Here is a 21,751-nt window from a genome sequence, read left to right on the forward strand (position 1 = left end):
CCTCACACTGTACCGTAACATGAAGTGTGAGGTTAGGTATAGCATGGTGAAGTGTGAGGAAGGAGATGGTCCAGCATCAGTCGCCTCACAATATAAATAACTGAAGGTGTGAGGTATACATACGGTCATCCACACCTCTCACTCACTTCACGGGTATAGCAACACGAAATATGAGACTGTCCTTTGAGGCTTCTGGTCGCAAGGCTCCGGGAATCAAATAAACAATTCAGTCGATCGTCTTTTAATGTTAAGTGAAAAAGAAACTTTCTTAAACCGTCGTGAGCTGCTCTGTATTCCGCGGTGTCTATCAGGCTGAGAAAAGTAAGCATCACCTATTTTTACGGCCTACCTGAGTGGATGAGCAGGTTGTGGCGACCAAAGCTTCATGTGGTATAAGTGAGGTTGGGCAGTGCCGCTTCGCGCCGGTAGGTCCACAAATGCACCCCCTTGCCCCTTCCTTCACTGGGAACGTTCCGCTACGCACATACGATTCAAGATCACTATCTTGTTTGTTTTACCAGAATCATCCAATATGCACGAACTGTTAGTGGATTTCATATTCTGTGTGGTCTAGAGTTATTACAAAAAAAGATACCGCCCATGCCAGCTCTTGCCGGCCTTGGGTTTAGCCCATAAATTATAAACAGACTATAGCAATGTAATATAAACTTCGCACAATAGTTAATAATAATAATAATAATAATAATAATAATAATAATAATAATAAAAAAGGCTGCGGCAGTTAACTACAATAGTTAATAATAATAATAATAATAATAATAATAATAATAATAATAATAATAATAAAAGGCTGCGGCAGTATGTGGACTAGTGCGAACGTCAAATAATTCCTCTGGATACGTTCCAGTCACGCCATCTCACGCTATGGGCTTAAAGCTTAATCCACGTCGGGGGAGGGAAAATGCATGAACCGAATTCTTGTATCAATGCAATGAGCTATATATTCTTGTGGTTAGCACACTCACATCGGGAGCCAGAGGGGACCACGGGTTCGAGTCTCCCGAGCGAGAGGATTCCACCCGAGCTCAGTATCGTGACGACGGTCCTCTCTGATCAGAGAAGCACTTTAGTACGAGGATGGTCGATGGGTCGATGTATAGCGGAGGAGCTTCGTCCCTGGAATGAGCTTGTGATGCGTAGAGCTCTTAGCCAGCAGTGAACAGTAGTGCTAGCGTGATATATAATATATATATATATAAATATATATATATATATATATATATATATATATATATATTTTTTTTTTTTTCTTTTCTTTCAAACTATTCGCCATTTCCCGCGTTAGCGAGGTAGCGTTGAGAACAGAGGACTGGACCTTTAAGGGAATATCCTCACCTGGCCCCCTTCTCTGTTCCTTCTTTTGGAAAATTAAAAAAAATGAGAGGGGAGGATTTCCAGCCACCCGCTCCCTCCCCTTTTAGTCGCCTTCTACGACACGCAAGGAATACATGGGAAGTATTCTTTCTCCCCTACCCCCTATATATATATATATATATATATATATATATATATATATATATATATATATATATATATATATATACGAATAAAGTGCATATGAACGCGCACCTTCATAGAACAGAGCTTAACAGAAGAGAGCTTAAAGAGATGAAAAATTCAGAAGATAATGAGACGTCAGTATGGGTGGACATGACAATGACAGGCAACAGTACTGGTGGACATGACAGTGACTACAGGTATCTGGTGGAGATGTCCTTAGCGTGACTGATACAGACTGTATAGGAAGCGAGTTTACGCAACCGTAAAAATCATTACGACGAGATAGCAAGTATTATAGACGGTTTACGTTATCGGTTAACATCTCAGATTCTCCACAAATATTGTGGAGAAGTGACGGGAATAAAGCTGTTCAGAATTTACCTCTGGTTGGTGGTGAGGGCGAGCGAGCAGTATGAGGAAGTCAGGGAGGACGCAGGGCCCAGGATGGTGGAAGGGGCAGCAGGAGGAGGAATCACGCAGGGAGGCTGGGTTTGTGTCGGGGGGACCCACCCATCACCCTCACATACTCCACAGGACACGAACATTGACAAAGGACCTGTAGAGAGAATACAGAGAAATACAGTCTTGTAGCAAAGGATAAGAAAGTGTTCAAATGTATAAAAAATAATCATGGAACCTCAGGACCCATTCTATGGGTGCTCCTGCAGCTCCAAGGCAGTACAATCTCGTCGAAAAACACATTTCCCAACTACTAGAAGTAACGCAGCCCTGGGCTGCAGGAGCCTAGATAACACGACAAACAAACGACAGAAGACGAATACCAAACAAGAAACAAACGAAAATGGAAATAAAGTAGACGACAAATAACAAATCAGCATGAAAAAACAAAGACAAAGCGACATAAAACTAATTTCATAACAAATAATAAACGCTTAATGGTGTCAAAAACGAGAATGAAATGGAAAACGAGAGCCAGCACATAACACCAACAATGGCTGCAGAGAACGTACCCATTCCTGCAGTTGTCGTTAACCAATATGTAATGTTAACAGGTGAAATTCCTTTCATTTACCGCGTTATTTCAGAAGTGGGCATAAATAATCCAAGGGCCATAGAGCTAACGTCTCAGACTTAGGCTGCTGCTGCCTTCTCCACACACACACACACAGGTGGTGTAGTTGTTATAGCATTACGGACTATAAGCTTGAGCCAGTCCAGCAAAGGTTCGAATCTCAGGAGCGCAAGTTGGCCCACAACCAATCTAAGTGTTCATCCCCAACTCGGGGTTGGTAGTTATACAAAAAAGGCACTTTGACTTTATATATATATATATATATATATATATATATATATATATATATATATATATATATATATATATATATATATATATAATCAGAGATGTACGAAAGAAAGCGAAAAGTCCGAATGAATGTAGGACAGGTAGTGAAAGTGGAAAAAAAGCTATACAAGATTTACTGCAAAACTGAGTGAAAAGAGACATTGTTGTCAACTCCCCAAAGCAATTAAGAACCGCTGCTGTTGAGAGCCGGGAGCAGTGCAGCGAAGAATAGCCAGACTTGTCACGAAAGGCGTAATTAAAGACGAGGTAGATGTGGCGCTAATGAAGTAACAGGTAAAAGATAAAAGTGGTGGGGGGAAAAAATGTTTAATCCCGAAAGATAATGGCATAACAATGGCTTCTGACCTGATACTTCAGGTCAGGTCAGAAGTCACGGCATTATAACCCATGGGTCCTAATGAGTACAAAGGGTTAGATTATGCCAAACCATAAGAATCGTAAATTTAAGAAAAACAAAAAAATAACGTGAATACGGTGAAAAAGTGATAATGATATAATAATAAATCGAGAGAGTACAGCCAGCGAGGAAATACAATAATAATTGTGGGGAAACGAACCTGCAAACGAAAATTGAGTGATGTCAATCATGGAAGAGGGGCTGGTGCACTGGTATGGAATGGAGGGTGGTGAAGGTTATGAGAACTCCTTTAAGAACTGGCACAATCTCAAGGTGGTGCAGACCATAAAAGTTCTGATCCTGTTGCAATGGAATGTGCAAATGGACGGAAAATAAGAACGAGAAAAGAAATATGACAAGAATAAGGATCATTTTCGATAAGCTTTCCAGAGTGAAAGAATCCAAAGGGGGGGGGGGGGATTGTTTTTCCAGTACGAACATTGGTAGCCCGAGATAATAAACGAAGAGAATGGTAAACAAACTATGCGAAGATATGGAGACCTTAAGGAACCACACGAGCGAAGAAAAAAAAAAATATGGTATGAAAATATACTGACGATGAGAGCATATGTAGAGAAATGATGAGACTGAAAACCTAAGTGAAGGGAGTCCAACTCGGGTAGTAATAAGGTTAGCAACAGTGGTGCGGGCGAGGACACGACACACACCGCGATGAAGGTAATGCATAAATGCTTTTAATCACAGAAACATAAATCAAAGGAATCTACATAAGAAGCGGTAGAGGTTAAATATATATACGCTGACCGATGTCAGGACTGCCTCAAAATACATATGGATAAGGAATTAGGGAATTTACATTATATACATTAACTCCTAATCAGAGTATACATCATCAGTTTCGTCATTCAGCTGGAGATACAGACCAGCAAAGGAAGATCCGACGGCAGACTACAAAGCTTTACCTGATGTAAGGGAGCAGAGCTACAGGGAGAGGACTGTAGCCTTACACGTCACAAGGGAGGAGGGGATAAGACAGGATGATTCACTCACATTTATGAAGTGATATGACAATAATAATAAGCAAGTTCTCTGAAAGTCAACCGGAGGACACAAGAAACTAAGCATGGAAAGGAATACTTCTGTAGTAACAGACCAGTGGCAGACTAGAACAAAACTCAGGAAACGGTGAACTGAAATGGTATCAAAAAGTTAAATAAAAAGTGATGACAGAAAACAAGGGTAAAATAAAGGTCAGGGGTGTCCCCACGAGTGGAAAACTCCCTATTCAACATGCACATAGTAGATCAGAGACCTAAGGTAGGAGACGATGAAAAAAAGGGGGAAAAAATCTAACATATAAGCTGTCTACACGGGCCAAGGCTTCACACATTATATGTAAATATTGAACCCAGTGTTACCGCATTCCACGAGAAATAATGTGAACCACAAACCCCATTTCTTATTTCCTTGGTCATCGCCATGTTTTTGTGCCCATTGTAAGGAAAGATAGCGCACTTCTTTCTTGTTACATTAAGACCCGTTTTCGTAATATGGGTTTAGTACAAATTCTGGAATGTCTTATAACATTCTAGTGTATCTGTAGGAGAGATTCAGGAATGGGTTCTTGACGTCTGAGAGTGAAGACTTTGTTCCCGAGCAGTAACTGTATGATCACTGTATTAAGATACTGAGCCGTGAGGGGAGGAAGGGGCGGGTCGCCGCCACCAGTGACTCCAGCACTTGTGAAACCCTGGTGGCGGCAGTGGCGACTGCTGCTACTTGTCAGGATGACAATGCCTGGGGGGCCGGGGACTGTCTCTCAGCACGTCAAGGGGGCACCACTACCCTCCAGGCCACACCTCGCGGGGGACAGAGGGCGGCAGATGCCTTGGTTATGGAACACCCAAGCAGTGTGCGGCGGCCTCCCTGCGTCACGCGTGCGCTCACCGACCTCTGATGCACTACTAGGAAAAGACGACACTAAATCTGAAAGTGGCACCTCGGGTGATGTCAAGCAACTCATGAACAAGTGAATGTATGGGAAAAGCTGGGGAAAGATTACTGTGCAGTGAGGTACGGTAAAAACGTGGCCACTGGTATTCCATTCTGTACTAAAAACTGTCTGGTCACCCCTGGACTGATGATGCTATGGGCTCAACAGGTGTTGTGGTGTGATAGACTAGGAAAAAATGGTCTGGTCCTGTGATGTGGTGTGATGCGCTCGTTAAAGGCTGCCGCTGAGGTACAATGTGGACTGAAGAAGGCCTTATTATAAAAAGTGAAGTGTATTTCACAGTACATAGCCTCTTGGTGAGAAGTGCTTGCTGGAAACAAGTGGTCAATGTGTGGACACTGTATCACGCCAGGAGGAAGAGTGAGATTTTTGGGAAAGGCATTTACTAAAATGGGGCCCCCGCGCTCTACACTGACTCGGGGTGGATCTTAGTGGTAGTTGGGTTGGTGCGGCAAGTGGTTAGGGGTTTCCAGCTGGTCCCTAATCTCACTCGGTTGTTGTGGCAGATGGGTTAAAGTCGAGGGCTTCCAGCTGGTCCTTAGTCCAAAAACCTATCGTAATTATCAAACATTTCATGGAGTACGATGCATCACATGTCGAAATGGATACGCATTAATTTTCCTAGGGATCGCAATATTTCAATTATATAAAACAATATAGGTTTACACACAATCCATTGCTTTGCGCCATACACATTAATTACCCCTGTTTGGACCTGAAAAAAATATTGATATAATTACGGGTGTTCCCTTTGTCTAATACCTTCTGATGCACAACTGGCTTCAGAGGGCAGTCGCTTTATTTCCAATATTATCCTAGGGGGGTACCATTATCGTGGTACTATTCAGCAAACCGCAGGATTAACCCAATAAGTAACGCTTGTTTTCACCAGGTGTATTCTAACAGAATCCAGAGGAGTTATGGACATCAGAAAAGAATTGCTGAAGGAGGATTGGATCGTTTATCTCAAATAAAAATTAAGAGGGATGAGGTTCATACTAGCTTAGATGTGTGGCTAGATCAGTTAAAGCACGGTGTAACAGCTAGGTTAGGCTAGTTCAAAAGTTAATGGCTTGGTTAGGAACCATTTTGTAAAAAAAAAAAAAAATCTTCAAATTCCCTGGTGCATTCCTGCCTCGAATACTGTGTTCAGTTTTACATCATCTTACTTGAGAAACGCCAGAATGGAGGACTGTACAGTGGCTACCTGCTAAGATGGTTCTTAGAAAAAAAAAAAGATAGCGAGTGATATGACACAGGCATCCCGAATGATACGAGGCTTTGATGATCTTGGCATATATCTAAGACTACTTTTAGTCTGATTTCACACAGCCATGGCAGCAAACTCGTATGCAAACGTTTTACTTCGAATGGGGCAAACTACCTTTCCTTCAACATGATTGGGAAAAACATATATGGACTGAATTACCAATGAAAGTAACACAATAGATACGTTTAAACATTTGGCAAATATTCAGCTTGAAGTCCACGATTTGCGCCTCCTTAGCTATATGTAACATTTCCATGTATTTGTCCTGTTTCCTATCTCTTCTGCTGTTATGAACTGCCTCGAAAGGACACAGTGCTCCTGTGTAGTTTCCTTTACTTACTTTGAATATACCCTGACGAACCGGCACAAAAGAATCAGATTTTTTTTTTTTATAAAATGTTGCGATATACCGGATGGTTGACGCACCCGCCACTAATACACGTAAGGAGGGAGGGGAAAAAATCCGGGCAGACGCGACTGGGTGAGAAATCGTATGGCCAATCACGTTACTTCTGCTGCCTGGGATCCTTCGCTTTGATGTCTGCTTGGTTTGTCTTCCTGATACATTGTGAAGCCAAATTTGAAATGACTTATTCTGTAAATTGTACTAAAGGTAACTGTGAATGTTAAGGGAGATGACTTGGGTTTTTCGATCTTCAGCTTGTCCGTACGAAACAGCGAGGTTAGTTTTATATCTTAGCTTAGCTTGTACGCAGGAAACACTGGTCAGTTTTATACCCTAGCGTCTTTGTTTTCTTTGTCATTACATCTACAGAGTGCATGGTCAAGTTTATATGTTTATTATAATCGTGAGCTCGAAGGGCTGGCCCTTTCAATACTACGATACGATCTTAGCCTGATCCTTTAAGAGCCTCTTGGTATATCCATAATGGACGGTGGTCCAAAAGACCCGTGAAATTATTTACGTTTATAGGATTTCGTGGAGGGGCTGCTGGATGCAAGTTTTGCTACGCTAAGTTCGTTCACTACTAACCACTTTTCTCATTAGTGTAGAGTATTTATGTATCTAGTAATACTAAAATATTCTATCAAACTGTGATGAGATTGTGTTATAAAACCGCAGTACTAATGAAGGTGTTGTGTGTAGAACTTTCTGGGTACAGTAGTACAATTTCTTATCCGATCAGAATGTAACTTCCAGCGACTGTTACTTAACAATTTTCTCTTCCGGATTTAAATATTTCCACGAAATAATACTTTACTCACTTAAATCTATGTCTTTCCTAGTGTGTGAAATGGCAGCTGTCAGATCAAATGGGAGCCATAAGACTGGTCAGGAGGGGGTCAGGCTTGGCAGTGAGTCAAGTGGGTCAGGCCGTTACAGTGTGATTTTCAGTGGCTCTGGTGCCAACACTGTCACATCACAGTCATATGACTACATGTTAATCACCTACTATATTCTAGTGATTTCTCCAGCTACATCAGGCCTAAAAGCGACGACTAGAAAATTAAATTTCAACAACCATTTTTCCCGAAACTCGTGCACTCTTTCTCATGTTGTGACTTGCATCGCTACTAGCAAATGTCTTCCATCATTTTTCAAATAATCTGTCATCGGTGTTGTATGATCTGTCTTCCAAAAGAAGGGGGAAAAAAAAGGAACTTGTATTCTATTTTCATAATCATCCCTCAAACCTCCTTTTTTTTTTTTTTTTGGTAATACTAATCCGTTCCTGTCATGGAAAAAAAAAAAAATTAAGACGTTTTCAACACCGAAGCTCAGCTGGGAATACTGGCTTTCTGTGGGTGGCAGCGCTGCCTGACCATCCCTACGACTAGACAGAGAGGAGGTTAAGCAACGTTCCCTCCCCACAACTACTAAGCCAATTCGGCAATACAGTTACTGGATTTAATCTGGGGGTCGGGGAAGAATCGGTCCGCGAAGAGAATTTTCGTGGCTTTGCTAAAAACAATGTCTGGCGGTCTCGACACCCAAGTCTTGCGTCTAGCCCAAGGTGGGTTGCCAGATCTCTAACGACCAGTGTTCAAGAAAAAGGTTTGGAATTTCCAATATGGTGTCTGGAAAACCTCATACCTTCTGGTATGTCGTGAACATCACTGGAATTGTTCTTGAGAGTGTTTCTCGATTTCTTTTTTGAACTACTGACTCCCGGATGATTTTAGTCTTTAAGAGTGGCAGAGGGCGAGGACTTGGGAAGCGGTACATGGGAGTGCAACAGCCGAGCATCGGCGCAATAGGGTAGGAGACTACATTCATCATTTTGGTCAAGTCGGTGTTGAAGCAATTCATATGAGGGTGTTGACGTGGTAAAGCCTCGCTGCTTCCGTTCATGAGGAAAAGATTCAGCTTATAAAACTACCATCATAAACTTTGGTCGTTTATCTTTATTATGCCTAGTTTAACTTACGAGGATTAGCGGTCCTCTTGAAATACACGATGTATTCAGGAACCTCACACATAATAGGCAGTAAAAGTGGGGACTGGCCATCATGAAGCATCTCTCGGTTATTCGAGTTGTGTAGTATGAGTGTCAGTGAACCCTTCCTAGGGTTTACATGCAGAAAACAAGAGTCAATTATTCCTTGTGTTAGGGCTTAACAGAGCCAGAAGGCCACGAAGCGGACTGGTGGATGCTGGTATCTGCGACCACATCTTCAATACATATCTTTTTTTTTTTTTTTTTTTGTCTTCATAAAGGTCGTAAATTAAAAAGAGTTGCCCACATTCTTGTAGACGCTCACCAGAAAATGATTCCAACGATGATCTCCAGTGTCAAGTTTTTCAACACTATTTTTTTTTTTTTTATTTTGTTCTTACGCCGCACCTTGAATAAAGGCGAATCTCCTGATGTGAATATGAGAATCTAACTCTTCCGCTGGGATCATCAAAAGCTCGGTGGCGAGTTTCGCTGCGACCACTTCAAGGTGGTTTGATATTCTCAGTGTCACTAAGAGGATCATGCCAAGTTGTGTGGCTCCGTGTGTTCATGACGAGCTGGGATGCGGGGTAAGGAGTGGCCTGGAGTCAGGGACTACATTAGGGAAATTACGAAAGACTGAGGGACTCGGGAGGGCGGAAAAACGCCGGACCCCTCATTAAGGAGAGTCCAAGTGTCGAGTTGGGGTAACAAAAGCAGACTGCACGCGGACTCCTCTCAACCGTCAAACTGAGCCACTTCAGAGCTGAGAGTGAGGGATGACGAAAAATATTGTAGAAGAAACAAGAGGTTCATTCGTTTTGACCTTCATCCAAAGCAGTAGGCCCTCGAGCAGCATTGCTCATCATCCAGAACTCGGGCTGGTAATGCCTTAAACTCTTGAGAACGACGATGCGGACCCTTATGTATGATGGCCTGGCATGGGCTTAACGGGTCACAGGCCGAAGTGGAAGGAGTGGAGGACAGGTGGGAATCTACGTACGGCAGTGACTGGCTGAGTGACAGAGCTTGTAAGGCTGAGTACTGAGAGGAAATATTGTACGGCAACGGCTGGCAACTACTAGTGGGCAGAGGGCGACTACTGAACAATCGATTACTGTTACTTCCCTCGGGTGTGGATTTACTTGGGTTTCCTGAGGGGCTGGCATGCTGTTCATCCCTGTGACAACGTGGCTCTTATATCTGCTACTTACCAGAGAATGATTATCAATTTCCATGCTGAAAAGGACCACTCATCGTGAAATGAGGACAGACACATATATATACCCGTGGTTATAATTTGAGTCGGCCACTGTACCACACATGATTTTCTGTTTACGTATTGTAGGAGGGATGAAGAAATTATACGTTTTCCAGACAGCATCCCAAGACATTTGAAGATTACAGCTAATCTATAGAACAGGCCGGAGCACCGGAAGGAACAGCTAATCTATAGAACAGCCCGGAGCATCGGAAGGAACAGCTAATCTATAGAACAGGCCGGAGCACCGGAAGGAACAGCTAATCTATAGAACAGCCCGGAGCATCGGAAGGAACAGCTAATCTATAGAACAGGCCGGAGCACCGGAAGGAACAGCTAATCTATAGAACAGCCCGGAGCATCGGAAGGAAGTCAGTGTCAGATGGCGTATAATTAGGACACTAATTCTTGCACTGACTCAGAGATCCCTCCCGTCTGGCTGCTGAGACCTCTGCTTCAAATCCCAGAGCTCTGACTGCGTCATTATGAACCCACTGTTCCTCCGATGTGATGCGGCTCGTGTTAGCTCTTAAGCCCTTGAACACGACAGCACGACTATTGACTACGACGGTTACGGCCCTTGAGCACAACGCTACGGCCTTTGAACACAGTACGACTATTGAGCACGACGGTTACGACCCTTGAGCACGACGGTTACGACCCTTTAGCACGACGGTTACGATCCTTGAGCACGACGGTTACGACCCTTTAGCACGACGGTTACGATCCTTGAGCACGACGGTTACGACCCTTTAGCACGACGGTTACGACCCTTGAGCACGACGGTTACGACCCTTTAGCACGACGGTTACGATCCTTGAGCACGACGGTTACGATCCTTGAGCACGACAGTTACAACCCTTGAGCATGACGGTTACAACCGTTGAACACGACGGTTACGACCCTTGAGCACGACGGTTACGACCCTTGAGCACGACGGTAAGGTCAAGGTTTGGTTATGATGGCCTCGCCATTTGAACTCGCACTCAAAAGTCGTGTTAAAAGCCAGGCCATCATACTAAAGGGTCGTAACTGTCGTGCTCAGGGGTCGTAACCGTCGTGCTCAAGGGTCGTATCATCTTGCTCAAGAGGCTAAAAGTCCTGCTTTTAATTTAATGCTTGATGCACCTCAGTCAGGTGTTCTGTTTCTCTGACGACGTGTTCTCTCTGCCCCGTGTTCAGTTCATTCGGTCACTTAGTTCCTTTGTTAATCACCAGCTCTGTTTCTACGTCAAATGATTGTTCATTCGACTTATTTGTTCGTCACCACAGTTCCGTGTTCCGTCTATATGATAATCTGTTCTTTCTGTTGGGGTAAAAGGAAGCTTTTGCGTATAGGGCCTTGGGAATGCACTAGGACGAGACGCGTGTGTTGGACAGAAAGAACTGGCGCGATGTGGTATATGAGGGACGACGTGCTGTCACAAGGCTGTGTTCTAACCCTTAGATAACTTGCCCGACGACTGGCCAATCATATCAGAGAATCTTGTGCACTTTACGGTGGCAGATGCAATTACCGGTCACGGTATCATGTAAATGTAACATTGTCAAGTGTCACAGAACAATCATGAACAGTTAGTTTCTGTCGCATAGACTAATTCCTAACAAGTGCGATCAACTCTTTAAGACCCCGAATTGAGTCAGTCGATAGCAGCTTTGCAGAGTGACTGGGATCAGTCGGAATCCAGCTGTTCACGCCGAGCAGCAGCAACAGCAGCAGCTGCAGAGACCAGTCAGGACCAGATACACCCGAGCTAGCCACCCCCAGCAGTGCACAGACCGAGAGGAGAAGAAGAAGACGAAGAAGGAGGCCAGACTATCTACATCAGCGGCACAGACTGATACACTGTGCACACCAGCAGTTGAGAGTGATCGCCCCGAGAGACACTTATCATCAAGCGGTCGGAGAGCAGCTGGGCGGGACCATATACACACACACACACACACGCTACGCAGCGGTAGCAGCAGCCGTACAACAAGGCAACTTGAGCACCACAAGCAAGGAGGAGGAGGAGGGTGAGGGATGTCCCATGTGTACGGTGACTGGCGTGGGGCCTGGCCTCAGACCCGATTCCTCCCATGGCCCACCCCTCACTTACCGGTAAGTACACAGTCAGTATGCCGTTACACCTACACCTGTCTACTAACGCTATCAATCCACCATCCTCACTCACCTACACCTGTCTACTAACGCTATCAATCCACCATCCTCACTCACCTCACGGATGAGAGCAAAGTTCCACCCACACCTCCATGATAACTCATTATCCTCCCCCAAACCCATGACACAGAAGCCGAAGCATTGATGGCAACGCAGTTCGAACCCCACATTTTTTTGGTGCTGATGTACTTAGTGCGTGAGGTTTACAGGGTCAGGTCCCACACCTTCTCATACAATGATAAACTTGAAGTGTAACACCGCATTATCCATGATTGCTCCTTCTATTCAGTAAATACCGGTTGCATGTCTTGCATACTCATCTATTTCGTATTTTCGTGAATCAATGCTCAGTATGACCATTCTCTCTCTCTCTCTCTCTCTCTCTCTCTCACACACACACACACACACACACACACTCCTTTTCAGTCTAACACATATTCCCTTCTTTTCCACGACTTTTTTTCCATCTTTTTCTATCTCCTCCTCGATATGTACTACTCTGTACTTCCATGTCGTCTATCACAGACAAGATTCTAATGGTGGGAACAAACGCTGAAGAAAACGGATCGGAACCCACCAATGACGTACCAGAGTTACGTCATTGTAGAAAGAGAAGGTTGTCCTCATCACCAGCGACTCCGTCAAGCTATACGTCAACGCACGTCTACATACGACGCTATGTCGTCATCCGTTGCCATCTGCTGAAGTCATCCAATCACCCGTGTTAACATCTCTCGTAGTTATTCAATCACCCCGTCACCATCTGCTGAAGTCATCCAATCACCCCGTCACCATCTGCTGAAGTCATCCGAGTAGAAAGACCTGAATGATGATGATCGTACCACACATTTACCTCATAGATGTCCTCTGAAATCCCCCCCTTTTCCCCCCATACACCGTCTGGGGAAAACGTTCGGGGAGGGAGGGAAACTTTATATATCACTTTCCTGACGTGTTACGACTCTCGGCCATAAAAAGGGGGAAAGGAGGAGTGGGGGGGAGGAGTGACCCTTAAACCTGACCCTAAAAAGGTAAGGTCACCTTATTAAACCCAAGGGTCGTAACGACGGTCAAAGTCATCGAATTCCATCAAAATCTAGCCCTTAAACCTGACCCTTAAAAGGCAAGGTCACCCTATTATACCCAAGGGTCGTAACGACGGTCAAAGTCATCGATTTCCATCAAAATCTAACTACAAGTTTTTCTCAAAATACAAAAAAACACCCACACCCATCAACAGTTACACCAACGACTCGACCCCAGAGGAAAACACGTAAATACGGCGAGCAAGACCCTGAAATAAGCTCAGCTGACCTCGCCAGCCGGACTATAAATAAGGATTTTAAATGCCTTATTCAATCACACGAAAATAAACCTTCGTCTCTCTCGCAACGGATGGCCTCAACCCCCAGCCATTCCTGGACAGCTGGACTAAACTTTTATGAAACTTAAAAAGCCTAAATTTAGACTCCCGTCATCTGTAAACATGAGCGGGACCGGCGCGCCGCTGTCCCTCGTAAACCCCCGAGTGATAACACTATAAAGAACGTGACGTAACGAAACCATAAAGATGTGACAATAATACCATAATAAGGACGTGACGCGGTGCACACGGTTCCGCCTTCCTTCATCGTATGATACTAGTCGAGCAGAGCCATTCGGGGAATCAATACCCGAAAGTTCTAATAAGAGACAAAAAGAAGAAGAAAAAAAACTGTATATCACAAGACTTATGAGCTTTATTTAAGGTCTTGAGATCTATAAAGTCCACACGACAAGGAATGCTGTTTATCTTGCAGTTAATGAACACAAGGCCACGAACCAATCTTATAAACATTGTTACAAACACTGAGTCAAGAATTCTCATTATCAGCTTGCTTCACAGGTCGTTAACAGAATCGTACTTCACCTGTTTCTTAATTCATGTGCCAGTCCCGCCCAGTGGCGGCTGGTATATTATATTCTGATTCTGTCTATCTGTACTCAGTCCTAAAGGTGGAAATATACGAAAGCGCTTGACACTTCGTATTTTCCGTTTCCTTGTGGTTTTACCTGCTTTTGTGTATGTTTGTATATATATATATATATATATATATATATATATATATATATATATATATATATATATATCATCACTAAGATCAGTACATGTCAAAAAGTTACCTTGTTAAGCACTATACGACCTTTAAACATGAAGGCACGACCCTTGAGCATGACTGTACGACCAGTGAGCGTGAGGGCACGACCCTTGAACATGACGGCACGACCCTTGAGTATGACAGTACGACCCTGATGTACGACAGCCTCACATCTGCCCCCGAGACACAAGCGTTAGGTAAAAGGTTCAGGTCATCATCATCATCGTCATCATATAAAGCAGAGGATTGTCGTCTCGTCCTGTTACACTAGGGTCAGCGTAGCTCACACACACACACACACACACACACACACACACACACACACACACACACACACACACACCTGTTATAAAAGACTTGAGAGGGGTACAGGTAATCCTGCCCACCCTGGACAGAGGTGACATGTGGGAACCTCTGTGGCTATGGGCCGAGGGAGGCTTGAGGTTGCTGCCGCCCACCACCACACACCCGCCCTCCCTCCTCCCCCACGACAGGATGCAGACGGCAGCAGCAGACTCTCCCATCCTGATGGTGCAATAGACGTCTGCCCTCCCGACCCCAGCGGTGCAGCAAGACGCCTTCCCCCAACCCTCCACTTCTTCCCCCCCCCCCCTTTCGTTAAGCAACAGACGCCTGTCTACTACCTCCCCCAACACACACACACACACACACACACACACACACACACACACACACACACCTCCTTTGGTGCAATAGACGCCAGCACAACTTCCTGTCTGTGTGTGGAGGAGGGCAGGAAGAATCCTTGGTCGACCACGGCAGGCGACCCTTCAAGTGGTAACCCGATGGTATGAAAAAAAAACCAGGCCTCGTGTGATATAAGGATTCGTGAGTGCAATGTGAAGGCTCAGAGCTCGTAGGGAGAGATCAGAGCTGGTGAGGAGAGAGAGAGAGAGAGAGAGAGAGAGAGAGAGAGAGAGAGAGAGAGAGAGAGAGAGAGAGAGAGAGAGAGGGCGGAAATATATGTATGGGAAAAAAGAAAAGGTATTTGGTGGTGGGGGAGACAGATAGGGTGATGGAAAAGTACGGGGTGAGACAGGTATGATGAGGGTGAGAGACAGATATGGCGCGAGAGGAGCAGCATGGGATGAGACAGACGGATAGGGTGAGAGACAGATGTATAGGGGTTGAGATAAGACATACGGAATAACAGGAAGGAAAAGGGTAAGTAAAAGATGAGAGAAAAATACCAGATGAAAAGGGTCGAACCGAAAGTAAAAGGATGGATAAGAGAGTCATCAGGTGGGACAGATGCACACGATGATGTGACAGAGACGGAATGAGAGAACGATGAATGCAATGGGACAGAAGCAAGGAGTAAAGAGAGAGAGAGAGAGAGAGAGAGAGAGAGAGAGAGAGAGAGAGAGAGAGAGAGAGAGAGAGAGGTGAGGGTCAGCACTGCAGCCGGGACCACAGATGGTAACCCCCCCTCACCACCACCATTCATGAAGGCTGGGGTTCCCGCCCCAGAGAGTTATCGATCCTTGCTTGGACTGCTGACCCGAGTTACCTCATACACCCCCCCTCACAAGACCACCATGACCAACTTGCCATACACACACTCTGCCCACACCACACCGATCCACTTGGCTGGAAGAAGATCGAAACCCCGACTAATCAGACTAATTCAGGGTCACGCCCTCTGAAGGTTTAAAGCAGGAAAAGAAAGATTTAATGAACTCGTTAGTCGTCAGTGTGGTTTCGAGGAGCGACAATCAATTAAAATGATAAGGTACGAAATTCACCCGAACTATGTCGGTTTAAATTTGGGTAAAAACTGTGTAGGTAGTTTTCCAAGCCACTAGACAGTTCTAAGCCTGGCATCGTGCCCATCTTACAACGGGCAGAATCCCAAGTTTAATATGTCAAATGGCCCTACTTATTATCCTTCTCTTTTCTCTTCCTACGTACTTAGTCATAGTCATTATCCACATTTCCTTAAGCCTTTTCTTTCTTGTGGTACACATATATATATATATATATATATATATATATATATATATATATATATATATATATATATATACATGGAAAACATCATATCAAAATCTTTCGTGGGCCTGGTATGCCTAAGATAAGAATATTTTACGAGGAGCAGCTGAGGCGTGTTCATGCTCGCTTCCTGCGTTATCCGGACCTCTAGAACAATGCCCACAGCCAAACAAATAATGATCATCTCGCTACCTATCCACATCTACGACAACCCTTCGGGAACTCCCATCGAGAGGAGGTGACCACGACAAAAAAAAGTCTCCACTTATCCCTGTCCTTACATGCCTCCCTCGCGTACACTATTCCCAGCATTCTTCCACCATTTCCCTCGCTCCAGTACTCTCTCTCCCTCCCAACTCCATTTCCCCATGTGTCACAGGTGGTCTTCCTCTCACACCAGCCCCCTTTAATCGTACTATCATACACTCAACTTTGTGTAACCTCCCCTGTGTTGCATTCTGAAATCCACATGCCCAAACCACCTCAAGAGTATTACGTTTCATTCACCTTACCACTCCACAATTCATTCCCCCCTCTGCATTCCCTGCCATACCACAGCTCCTCATACACCCACCCACCCCTCTCATTTCTTTCTTCATTCCGTCCACTCATACAAAATGCTCCTCTTAAACACCTCCTTTCCACAGCCCTGATTCTCGACCTCTGTGGCTCATTCTATGTCCATGTTTCGCCTACATAGGTCAGGGTCGGGAGGAAATTATGTCGTCCCTTAATCCTTTCCTCATTTTCATACTTATACTTTTCCACCCTTCATTATACTGTTCAGGGACCCAATAACTCTTCTACCCTGTGCTGCTGCTGCTGCTCTCCCTTAACCTCTCCTTCGATATCACCAGACTTACCCAAGATAGAGTCCCTTAGTACAATTCCGTCACCAGCAAGTCTTTCTCCCGAACCGTCTATGTCCTCAACACATCCCATAAATCACTCCAACTCGACCCTGTCGTACGCTCTCTCCAAATCCTAAATAATGACACGAGTTAGTAAGCTCCCATAAGCCTCGTTCCTTAATATACCGTAAAGCATTATGCTTCCTACTCTCTCCCCTGGATTTTTTTCTATGAGCCTCCTGAAGCATTATCATCAACTTCACGTGCACACCCAGATAGTTAAGTGAATCGTCCACGTTTGTATATCTCGAACTGTCAGGTTGCTGGCATCAAATAATCCCCTCGTGTGTGTGTGTGTGTGTGTGTGTGTGTGTGTTAGTCAGACCTGACAGTGGGGATGTTTATGGTGCTATGTCTTCGAGAAGGCAATGTTTATTTATTCACACCCGCGCGAAAGACATGAAAAAAAAGAAAGTTGAAAAATCTTTTTTTTTGCAGTTTTCCTCTCAAAGAAAACGGACAACAAACATAACGGTCGTATGAAAACATATTCAGCGGGGAATAAATCTACACACTGCCACGTCGATTCGTATATCACAATGTATTTATTCCACAAGGATGACGCTTCCCAAATAAAAAAAAAGGTAAAAAAAAAAAGGTGCAGCGTTGTGGGGGTGCGGAGGCCATGGCAGGGGTGAGAATATGAAAATAAACAATGAAAAGTCAATCAGCTGTTGGTGACGTCATGCCACCAGCTGATCGCTGCAGGATGTCACAAGATCAGTCGCTCGCTCACTCGACACTATTCTTTTTTTTTCGTCACGGGAATTAGGGTGACGTTATTCTGTCAGCGGCGACTTATCCTCGTATGGACGATTATAGTGTCACTGTCTACTATGTAATGAGACAGATGAGCATATAGTATATATACGAGACATACATACATACACAGGCAGACACAAATACAGAACACACACTCACACAAATACAGAACACACACCACACGTATGCACAGACACAGGGATGTGCATGTACATGTATACATACATACTGAAGACATAAGATCCACACGTACTGTACCCTCCATCCCCTACCCATCTCTCTTCCCCTCACACACACACACACACACACACACACATAAATACAAGACTAACCCCCTCAATCCCTCCTCCTCCTCCTCCTCTCACCACGCATACATACAGCATTCTCCCGTCCCATGAAGGTACAAGTTCCTGGCTATATATTTCTTCGCCATGACAACACTGTAACTCCCGAACATTACCATTTCAACGTGAGTAGTATTTCCCAGTCAGGAGCACTCCCACGTTCCTGGCTCTCCTGACGTGGCTCCTGAAGGAACCGAGGAACGACTGCATAATGAAGCCGTGTCTGTCCTTAGGGGGAACGCTAGGATATACAGCGGTCCTACTGTAGGAGGAGTTATACAACATACAGTTGAAGTTAGAGAGGCGAGGCGAGTGTGTAGGTACATTCTGAGCAATGTATTACACGAAAATGGATGACGAATTTAGGTCGAGTTGATATCTCATGAGCGACAGAGAGACAGATGATAGCGGACTGAAGAGTGTTCTTCGGTAAGACGTGTGTGGTAGAGAGGGTCGGATACAGCCTCGTGCTGGGTTGTGGTACACAGTGTGTGATGCCTACCCAACCCAACCACACCGCTCCACCCAAACACTTCTACCAATCCATCTCCATCTACCACCACAAGCGCCATTAAGACAAGCACTCCCACTATTAATCATAACACTTCAACCACCCCAAACCAATTACACCAATCAATTAAGCTCAGAACCTTTCCCTAAACACACACACACATACATACATACACACAAGGAGCAGTGGTTAGCGTTACTGACCAACAGTCAACATCAGACCTGCATGGGTTCGAATCTTATCCATTATCCCCCATCCATCGTTCCTACCCATAACATGTGACCTTCACTCGTCCCGACGTACACACCAATCCTCCAGCCAGCCAACCACCACACCACCAGCCCCTAACAACGAGCATCAACAAACATTAACGACCATCAACACCAGCACGGACCAACCGCGATGGGGGGTTGGATCCCGTAAGGGTTCGAATCTTGGGCGCGGCAAGTCGTCCCTCACCCACGTCAGGTGTTCATCCTCCACCTCTGACCAACGAGCATCACCATCGGCCCCTAACGAACAACCATCCAAACAGTCACCATCACAAATAGCCACCAATCACCGGCAGGCATCGAGACCCATCCAAACAACCATCATTTAGGCCTCGTGGGACCTAACTAGGCCTACAAACAGCAGCACTTAAGGAGGAGGAGGGGGGCCGCCCTCTCCCTCCCTTTCCCCAGAAGCATGTAGGCCTACCAGCCACGCCCCAGCCAGCAAGTAAGATGAGTCAGGCGGTATTGATCGGCCTGCCTCTCCCATCACCACAACACACACACATCCCAACACTGCTATATATAATTATTGCCTGACTCAGTGACCTGCTGCACCCGACGAACTACAGACTCCCTGAGGGCAAGAAAATAAAGACTCGGTGTGGCACAGACGTGTTAGTACCATAGAAAAAAATTCCATGTACTTACTCCCTCGTTCGAGCGTTACTTCCCAAGAGAAACGAGACCGTGCATTCATACAACCGTGTACGTTTTCACGGTCCAAGGGCGTGACATACGTCTTAAGAACATCTGTTGTTACTTCTCTCATCACTACGGCAGGCAGGAACCAGCCTCATACCCTGAGATCTGCCACACACTACGTACGAACCAGGATTAGCATCTGGGCAACTGAAAACACTGCCTGACTGGCGGCCACACGCACCAGGAATTAAATATCCATTCCATTACCAACGTAGATAATTAGCAAAGTAATTAACAGTAAGAAACATACAGCCAGGGCAATGAACCCTCCTGACCTGTAGAAATGAGGCATCTGGGACTTCGCTCCTGTATGTATGTATATACAACTATGATTATGGTCTGGTATTTTTCCCAAAGAAAAATACATCCAAATATTCAATTACATACTTTATTTACTGGTTATCTTAGATTCTATTTAAACTATGTCCCACACGAGGCAAAACCATATGTTTACATTGACAGTTAACCTTTCATGCATGATGGAAACGATCCTTGAGCACGACGGCATGATCCTGGAGCACGACGGTACGATCCTTGAGCACGACTACTTGATCCTCAAGCACGACGGTACGATCCTTAAGCACGACTGCATGATCCTTGAGCACGACGGTACGATCCTTGAGCACGACTACATGATCCTTGAGCACGACGGTACGATTCTTGAACATGACAGTACGATCCTTGAGCACGACTGCATGATCATTGAGCACGACTGCATGATCCTTGAGCACGACTGCATGATCCTTGAGCACGACGGTACGATCCTTGAGCACGACTACATGATCCTTGAGCACGGCGGTACGATCCTTGAGCACGACTACATGATCCTTGAGCACGACCGTCGTGTCCAACGATCGTACCGTCGTGCCCAAGAGTCGTACCGTCGCGTCCAAGGACCGTACCGTCGTGCCCAAGAGTCGTACCGTCGTGTCCAAGGACCGTACCGTCGTGCCCAAGAGTCGTACCGTCGTGTCCAAGGGTCGCACCGTCGTGCCCAAGGATCGTACCGTCGTGTCCAAGGATCGTACCGTCGTGTCCAAGGTTCGTACCGTCGTGTCCAAGGTTCGTACCGTCGTGTCCAAGGGTCGTACCGTCGTGTCCAAGGGTCGCACCGTCGTGCCCAAGGGTCGCACCGTCATGCTCGAGGGGTGAAGATAGCCCGCGTCCACTCCTGAAGAAGCAGCCTGTGCCAACGGAAGTAAAGGGGAACCGTAAGGAGGTCTTGGGAAGGCGGGGTGGTGCTGGTGGGGGTCGGGTTACGGTCTGGGGGGGGGGAAGGTGGGATGGGTCTCGGCCTGGGGAGAAGGTTGGTGGGTGGGTGTGTGTCTTGGGGCCTGCCTGGCTACGCCTCCCACATTACCACAACACAAGCTTAAGGGAGGAGCAGGCCAGCCAGCTAGCGTCCGACAGACCACACCCACTCCTACCTCTCCGAACTTGTCCTACCCTCTCCTTACCTATCCTACCCTTTCCTTACCTATCCTACCCTCTCCTTACCTATCCTACCCTTTTCTTACCTGTCCTACCCTCTCCTTACCTCTACTACCCTCTCCTTGCCTCTACTACCCTCTCCTTACCTATCCTACCCTCTCCTTACCTATCCTACCCTCTCCTTACCTATCCTACCCTTTTCTTACCTGTCCTACCCTCTCTTTACCTCTACTACCCTCTCCTTGCCTATCCTACCCTCTCCTTACCTATCCTACCCTCTCCTTACCTATCCTACCCTCTCCTTACCTATCCTATCCTATTCTGTGCTAACCTGACCTACACTGTACACACTTGAA

General features: G+C 45.5%; 1 protein-coding gene and 1 long non-coding RNA gene across 3 annotated transcripts in view; one reads left to right on the forward strand and one right to left on the reverse strand.

Annotated features, from left to right (window-relative positions):
- The window catches only part of LOC139758798 (steroid hormone receptor ERR1-like), a 301,766-nt gene that overhangs the window by 64,861 nt on the left and 215,154 nt on the right, over positions 1-21,751 (forward strand). The gene's annotated exons all lie outside the window — the stretch shown is intronic.
- LOC139758800 (uncharacterized) overlaps positions 1-21,751 on the reverse strand; it is a 281,740-nt gene that overhangs the window by 41,970 nt on the left and 218,019 nt on the right. The window contains exon 4 of the long non-coding RNA XR_011714930.1: positions 1,903-2,077. This is a non-coding gene — a long non-coding RNA (uncharacterized lncRNA). The remainder of the gene's footprint in view (positions 1-1,902; positions 2,078-21,751) is intronic.

The sequence above is a fragment of the Panulirus ornatus genome, chromosome 31 (assembly GCF_036320965.1).
Source record: "Panulirus ornatus isolate Po-2019 chromosome 31, ASM3632096v1, whole genome shotgun sequence".
Lineage (NCBI taxonomy): Eukaryota > Metazoa > Arthropoda > Malacostraca > Decapoda > Palinuridae > Panulirus > Panulirus ornatus.